The 7,179-nt window shown below is 50.0% G+C and overlaps 1 long non-coding RNA gene across 1 annotated transcript; it reads right to left on the reverse strand.

Annotated features, from left to right (window-relative positions):
- Window positions 1-3,042: 3,042 nt before the first annotated feature.
- LOC145340435 (uncharacterized) lies at window positions 3,043-6,560 on the reverse strand. Its single transcript, XR_013886250.1, has 3 exons — window positions 6,460-6,560; window positions 5,435-5,631; window positions 3,043-3,156 (listed from the first exon to the last, which is right to left on the reverse strand). It is a non-coding gene; the product is annotated as an uncharacterized LOC145340435 (long non-coding RNA).
- Between the last annotated feature and the right edge of the window lie 619 nt (window positions 6,561-7,179).

Consider the following 7,179-nt stretch of genomic DNA (forward strand, 5'->3'; position numbering starts at 1 on the left):
CTAACTCGCTTTGAACTTTGACCTCCGCGTGATGGCGGCCATCGTATCTCACTGTCAGGCCGAAGCCTGTTTCTATGGCGACGTGTCTGCCTGACAGGCTGACTGAGAGTCCATCATGGGGTTCAATGGGAACGTTCACTGTCCTTCCATCGATCTGAGGCAAACACAGAATCCGCGGTTAGCTCCTAACGGGACGGTCACCCACTATTTCACCACACGCACCGTCTTTGCCAGCCCTTCCTTCTGTGACACTCCCCCTTGTCCACGCGAACCCTGCTCTTCAAGTCCAAACTTCAGCGAGCATCAAATGCTCTGGGTTCACTCTGAAACTGCTCCTGCTCTCCGCAGCCATTTTGAACATGGTCTCCAGGGAGAACAGTTCCGACTTAGAATCCCGACATTGCAGAAAGAGGCCATTCAGCCCATCAGATCTGCACCCACTCCCCCCCAAGCATTGCATCTCACACAGGCCCAATTCCTATACCTCTCGAATTTAGCATGGCCAATCCACCTAACCCGCACATCTTTGGACACTAAGGGGCAATTTAGCATGGCCAATCCACCTAACCTGCACATCTTTGGACACTAAGGGACAATTTAGCATGGCCAATCCACCTAACCCGCACATCTTTGGACACTAAGGGGCAATTTAGCATGGCCAATCCACCTAACCTGCACATCTTTGGACACTAAGGGGCAATTTAACATGGCCAATCCACCTAACCTACACATCTTTGGACACTAAGGGGCAATTTAGCATGGCCAATCCACCGAACCTACACATCTTTGGACACGAAGTATTATATAATCCTGCATCTTATGGTCTCATCTACCCTTCAGTTCGATCAAGGCCATTTTCCATCTCCGCCCTTTAACTCCCCAACCATCCCCCCATCCCCTTACCCAACCTCAACCCATCCATCGGGCTTTGGACTACTTCGAGGAGCCCTGGGCATGGTTGGTGGGGAGTTGTGTGAGCATAATGTCCTCCCTCCCTACCCCCACAACATTCCACCACCCACCCCCCAACCAACCACCACCCCTCCTCCCCCCCTCTCACCTGAACGACTCTGTCCCTCAGCACCGAGACGGTGAGGTTGTAGACCCTGACGTGGACAGCTCGGACGTAAGACACGGCGGTGTTGCCGTGGCGATTCTCGTTGGCGGCGGAGACGGTGAAGGGGGTGCGGCTGGAGTTACAGGCCTCGGCCAGCACGTAGGTGCAGTTCCCTTGGAAGTTGAACCTCCTCTTGTCGAAGGTGGTGTAATGGGGATCGCCGGAGGCAGTGCAGGTGGACCAACCTGGGGAGGGGGTCGATGGAGAGCGGGAAAAGGGGAGGAGGTGGGGAGATGATGAGACATTCCCACAATTCCAATCTCCCATGAGTCATTCCCACAATTCCAACCTCCCATGAGACATTCCCACAATTCCAATCTCCAGTCATTCCCACAATTCCAATCTCCCTTGAGACATTCCCACAATTCCAATCTCCCATGAGTCATTCCCACAATTCCAATCTCCAGTCATTCCCACAATTCCAATCTCCCATGAGACATTCCCACAATTCCAATCTCCCATGAGTCATTCCCACAATTCCAATCTCCAGTCATTCCACAATTCCAATCTCCCATGAGACATTCCCACAATTCCAATCTCCCATGAGTCATTCCCACAATTCCAATCTCCCATGAGTCATTCCCACAATTCCAATCTCCCATGAGACATTCCCACAATTCCAATCTCCCATGAGTCATTCCCACAATTCCAATCTCCCATGAGTCATTCCCACAATTCCAATCTCCAGTCATTCCCACAATTCCAATCTCCCATGAGACATTCCCACAATTCCAATCTCCCATGAGTCATTCCCACAATTCCAATCTCCAGTCATTCCCACAATTCCAATCTCCCATGAGTCATTCCCACAATTCCAATCTCCCATGAGTCATTCCCACAATTCCAATCTCCCATGAGACATTCCCACAATTCCAATCTCCCATGAGTCATTCCCACAATTCCAATCTCCCATGAGTCATTCCCACAATTCCAATCTCCAGTCATTCCCACAATTCCAATCTCCCATGAGACATTCCCACAATTCCAATCTCCAGTCATTCCCACAATTCCAATCTCCCATGAGACATTCCCACAATTCCAATCTCCCATGAGACATTCCCACAATTCCAATCTCCCATGAGACATTCCCACAATTCCAATCTCCCATGAGTCATTCCCACAATTCCAATCTCCAGTCATTCCCACAATTCCAATCTCCCATGAGACATTTCCACAATTCCAATCTCCCATGAGACATTCCCACAATTCCAATCTCCAGTCATTCCCACAATTCCAATCTCCCATGAGACATTCCCACAATTCCAATCTCCAGTCATTCCCACAATTCCAATCTCCCATGAGTCATTCCCACAATTCCAATCTCCCATGAGTCATTCCCACAATTCCAATCTCCAGTCATTCCCACAATTCCAATCTCCCATGAGTCATTCCCACAATTCCAATCTCCAGTCATTCCCACAATTCCAATCTCCCATGAGACATTCCCACAATTCCAATCTCCCATGAGTCATTCCCACAATTCCAATCTCCCATGAGACATTCCCACAATTCCAATCTCCCATGAGTCATTCCCACAATTCCAATCTCCCATGAGTCATTCCCACAATTCCAATCTCCAGTCATTCCCACAATTCCAATCTCCCATGAGACATTCCCACAATTCCAATCTCCAGTCATTCCCACAATTCCAATCTCCCATGAGACATTCCCACAATTCCAATCTCCCATGAGTCATTCCCACAATTCCAATCTCCCATGAGACATTCCCACAATTCCAATCTCCCATGAGTCATTCCCACAATTCCAATCTCCCATGAGACATTCCCACAATTCCAATCTCCCATGAGTCATTCCCACAATTCCAATCTCCCATGAGCCACTCCCACGATTCCCATCTCTGACTGCCCATTTTAAAGCCCCGCGCGGGATTCTTTACCTTTGGGGTAACAGCCCCGCACCCCGTCCTCGTGGCCACAGTACTCGTCCGGAGCACAGCTGGTATCGGTACACTGGACATTGTTGCTGGAGAGACACTTACAGACCTGGCTGCAGGCCTGGGACCAGATCACCTCACCGGGCTGTAAGCACAGAGAGAGAGAGAGACAGAGAGACTCACGTGAGGACCGGTCTGCACAGGACAAATCAGAAAGGTCCACTGGACACGGATAAGGCCCTTTGCCAGAAAGAAAAACTCTGCATTCATGTAGCACCTCCCCCTGCCCTCACCTCGGTACATCTTTGCGTAAAGATCTTGGGACAGAAAAGGTTACACATTCAACCAGCCATGTTTAGATTTGGAACAGCACCGGTTGGTCAACACGCATCCTTAATTAGTCTCTTTCTCGTGCAGACTCCCTCTGCTGGTACATGTGTATGTGTTTGCGGACAAAACGCGTAACGCGATTTTCACCACGCTACACTTTGCAGCCAATGAAAGACCTTTGAATCGGAGTCACTGCCAGAATGGAGGAAACAGGAGAGCCGATTTGTGCACAGTAAGATCCCAAAAATGAAAAACAAATTAATAAGGCGTTCAGTGATCGGTTGGGGGTCAAATATGTGAGGGAGTCACCAGGGAGAACCCCCCTTAATTCTTTAAAATGAGCGAGCATCCACCTGGGTCGTCACTTTGTGCCTTGTTCTAATGTTCCCTATGAAACTCAGCACCGCTGACAGTGCAGCACTCCCTCGGTACTGCACTGGAGGATCAGCCCAGATTTTGCGCTCCTGTCTCTGGTTTAGTCTTGAACCCACCGGGTTCTGGCACGGTGACGGGAATGTGCCCCACCCAGCAACAGCGAAGAATGTGGGAAAAAAAACCCAAGTTAAAACAAAAACCAAAAAGAACTTTACATTTCTAGGCGTCCAGATCACCAACAACCTGTCCTGGACCCCCCCCACACACCAACACTATAGTTAAGAAAGCCCCACCAACGCCTCTACTTTCTCAGAAGACTAAGGAAATTTGGCATGTCCGCTACGACTCTCACCAACTTTTACAGATGCCCCATAGAAAGCATTCTTTCTGGTTGTATCACAGCTCGGTCTGGGCTCCTGCTCTGCCCAAGGCCACAAGGAACTACAAAGGGTGGTGAATGTAGCCCAATCCATCACACAAACCAGCCTCCCATCCATTGACTCTGTCTACACTTCCCGCTGGCTCGGGGAAAAGCAGCCGGCATAATCAAGGACCCCCCACACGCCCCGGACATTCTCTCTTCCACCTTCTTCCGTCGGGATAAAGATACAAAAGTCTAAGGTCCCGTACCGACCGACTCAAGAACAGCTTCTTCCCTGCTGCTGTCAGACTTTTGAATGGACCTCCCTCGCATTAAGTTGATCTTTCTCTACACCCTAGCTATGACTGTAACACTACATTCTGCACTCTCTCCTTTCCTTCTCTATGAACGGTATGCTTTGTCTGCAGCGTGCGCAAGAAACAATACTTTTCACTGTATCCCAATACATGTGGCAATAATAAATCAAATAGAAGAATGAGGGGAGATCTCATTGAGACGTATAAGATGATGAATGGGATGGATAGGATAGAGGTGGAGAGACTCTTCCCGCTCAGAAAGGACAGTAGGACTAGGGGGCACAGCCTCAAGATAAAGGGGAGGCGGTTTAGAACGGAGTTGAGGAGGAACTTCTTCACTCAAAGGGTGGTGAATCTCTGGAATTCTCTGCCCGTTGAAGTGGTGGAGGCTGCCTCGCTAAATATTTTTAAGAAGCGGGTTGATGGGTTTTTGATAAGCGAGGGGATTAAGGGTTATGGGGAGAAAGCGGGAAAGTGGAACTGAGCCACGACAGATCAGCCATGATCTTATTGAATGGCGGGGCAGGCTCGAAGGGCTGGAAGGCCTACTCCTGCTCCTATTTCTTATGTTCTCCCCTATGTACTCTATGAATGGTATGCTTTGTCTGTATAGCGCGCAAGAAACAATACTTTTCACTGTATCCCAATACATGTGACAATAATAAATCAAATCCTTCTCCCCTATGTACTCTATGAACGGTATGCTTTGTCTGTATAGTGCGCAAGAAACAATACTTTTCACTGTATCCCAATACACATGACAATAATAAATCAAATCCTTCTCCCCTATGTACTCTATGAATGGTATGCTTTGTCTGTATAGCGCACAAGAAACAATACTTTTCACTGTATCCCAATACACGTGACAATAATAAATCAAATCAACTCAAGTTTCAGGGTTCGATTCTCAGAGAGGGGAGAGATTGAGGAGACAGGGGTGAAGGTCAGAGGGGGTTCAATCCCAGGATGGGAAAGAGTTTGACATGATGGGAATTCCGCAATGTTCTGGATGCCCCCCGTCGCCCCCATCCCCACCTTACCTGATAGTTGGTGCCATTGTACACACAGCCGCACTGCTCCCTGGCGACGCACCGGGACCCGCTCTGCACAAAGCCCGGGTCACACTGACAGCCCTCCGCGCAGGGCAGGTCACAGGGCAGGGGTCGGGGGTCGAGGCAGGTAGCCGGGCAGGCCGAGGCACAGGGCTGGTAGTGACTGTTGGATGGGCACTCGAGGGCTGCGGGGTGGAGGTGGGGGGGGGGAGAGAGAGAAAACAAAACAAACGTCATTCTGTGAAGGGAGAAAGAACGGCTACAAGAATAATTTAACAACAATAATGGCAAGAGTGGCTTCAAAATGGCCGTTCCGGCTCAGAGCTAAGCATGCTGGGATTTCTGGAGGCCAAATGCCCGGAACTTCTCAGGAGGACGCAAGGTGTCGGGGCGAACAACTCGGCAGGGAGGAGTTTGTTCCAGACCTTTGGAGCCAGTGTTCCTTCCCTGGGGACTGGAACGTGAATGGGATGCACTCAAGGGGGTCTCGAGACGATGAGATCCGGACTGACCAATGCCACCACCCCCTGGCTGCATTCGATGGGCCTCATCGAACGATGCAATTGGGCGAGAGAGAATCTTACGGAAGCGGGCGGAGAATGAGGGATAAGGAGCCGCGGTGACTCGGAGAGACCAACCATCGCGGGAAACAAGACCTGTGCCCTGACGGATGCTTCAGAGGAGAAGGAGATAGATTCGACCCCGAGGGCGTTTCTTGGCCTAGGTTTCCCTAAACCCGGCCCTCTCTATTTAGAGTTACATCCGAAAAGTTGATGTTCAGTTGAAGTTAAGGTTTAAGAGTTCAAGTTCAGTCAATGAGTTACAACTGTTTATGTTTGAGCTGGTGTTTGAAGGGTGAAGATAAGAAATTATTGTCCTTGTTTTATTAAGCTGGAACGCTCGGAAACGTCGAATTAAAAGCTGGAGAACAAACTCGGAGTGGGGGAACAGGTCGCACGGGGAATGGTTTTTAGTGGTCCGGTTCTCGCCCGCTCCCCCTCCCTGGTACTCACGGCAGAAGGTTTGGTTCCTCCAGGGTCGGATGGTGGTGTTGCGTTGCTGGCAGGCGGTGACGTAGCTCTCGATGGCCTCGCACAGCTGTGGTCGGGCCCCGTCCAGCTCACACATATCGTACACACAGTCTTCGAAGTAGGCCTGAAGGGCACAACACGGAGAGGGTCACACGTCTGCGTGCGAGCGCGCTACGGAAAGCGGCAGGGACGAGAGAACTTGTCCATCTCTGTCTCAAACACACTCGACGACCCGACCTCCCTCCGTGGCAACGAATTCCACAGAATCACCCACCCCAGACTGCAAGGAACTACAAAACGCAGCCCAATCCATCACACAAACCAGCCTCCCATCCATTGGCTCTGTCTACACTTCCCGCTGGTCCATAATCAAGGATCCCCACACACCCCGGACATTCTCTCTTCCACCTTTTCCCATCGGGAAAAAGATACAAAAGTCTGAGGTCCCGTACCGACCGACTCAAGAACAGCTTCTTCCCTGCTGCTGTCAGACTTTTGAATGGACCTACCTCACATTAAGTTGATCTTTCTCTGCACCCTAGCTATGACTGTAACACTACATTCTGCACTCTCTCCTTTCCTTCTCTATGAACTGTATGCTTTGTCTGTATAGTGCGCAAGAAACGATACTTTTCACTGTATCCCAATACGTGTGACAATAATCAATCAAATCCTTCTCCCCTATGTACTCTATGAACAGTA

The sequence above is a fragment of the Carcharhinus amblyrhynchos genome, unplaced genomic scaffold (assembly GCF_965287045.1).
Source record: "Carcharhinus amblyrhynchos unplaced genomic scaffold, sCarAmb.v2.hapA chromosome_1018, whole genome shotgun sequence".
NCBI lineage: Eukaryota > Metazoa > Chordata > Chondrichthyes > Carcharhiniformes > Carcharhinidae > Carcharhinus > Carcharhinus amblyrhynchos.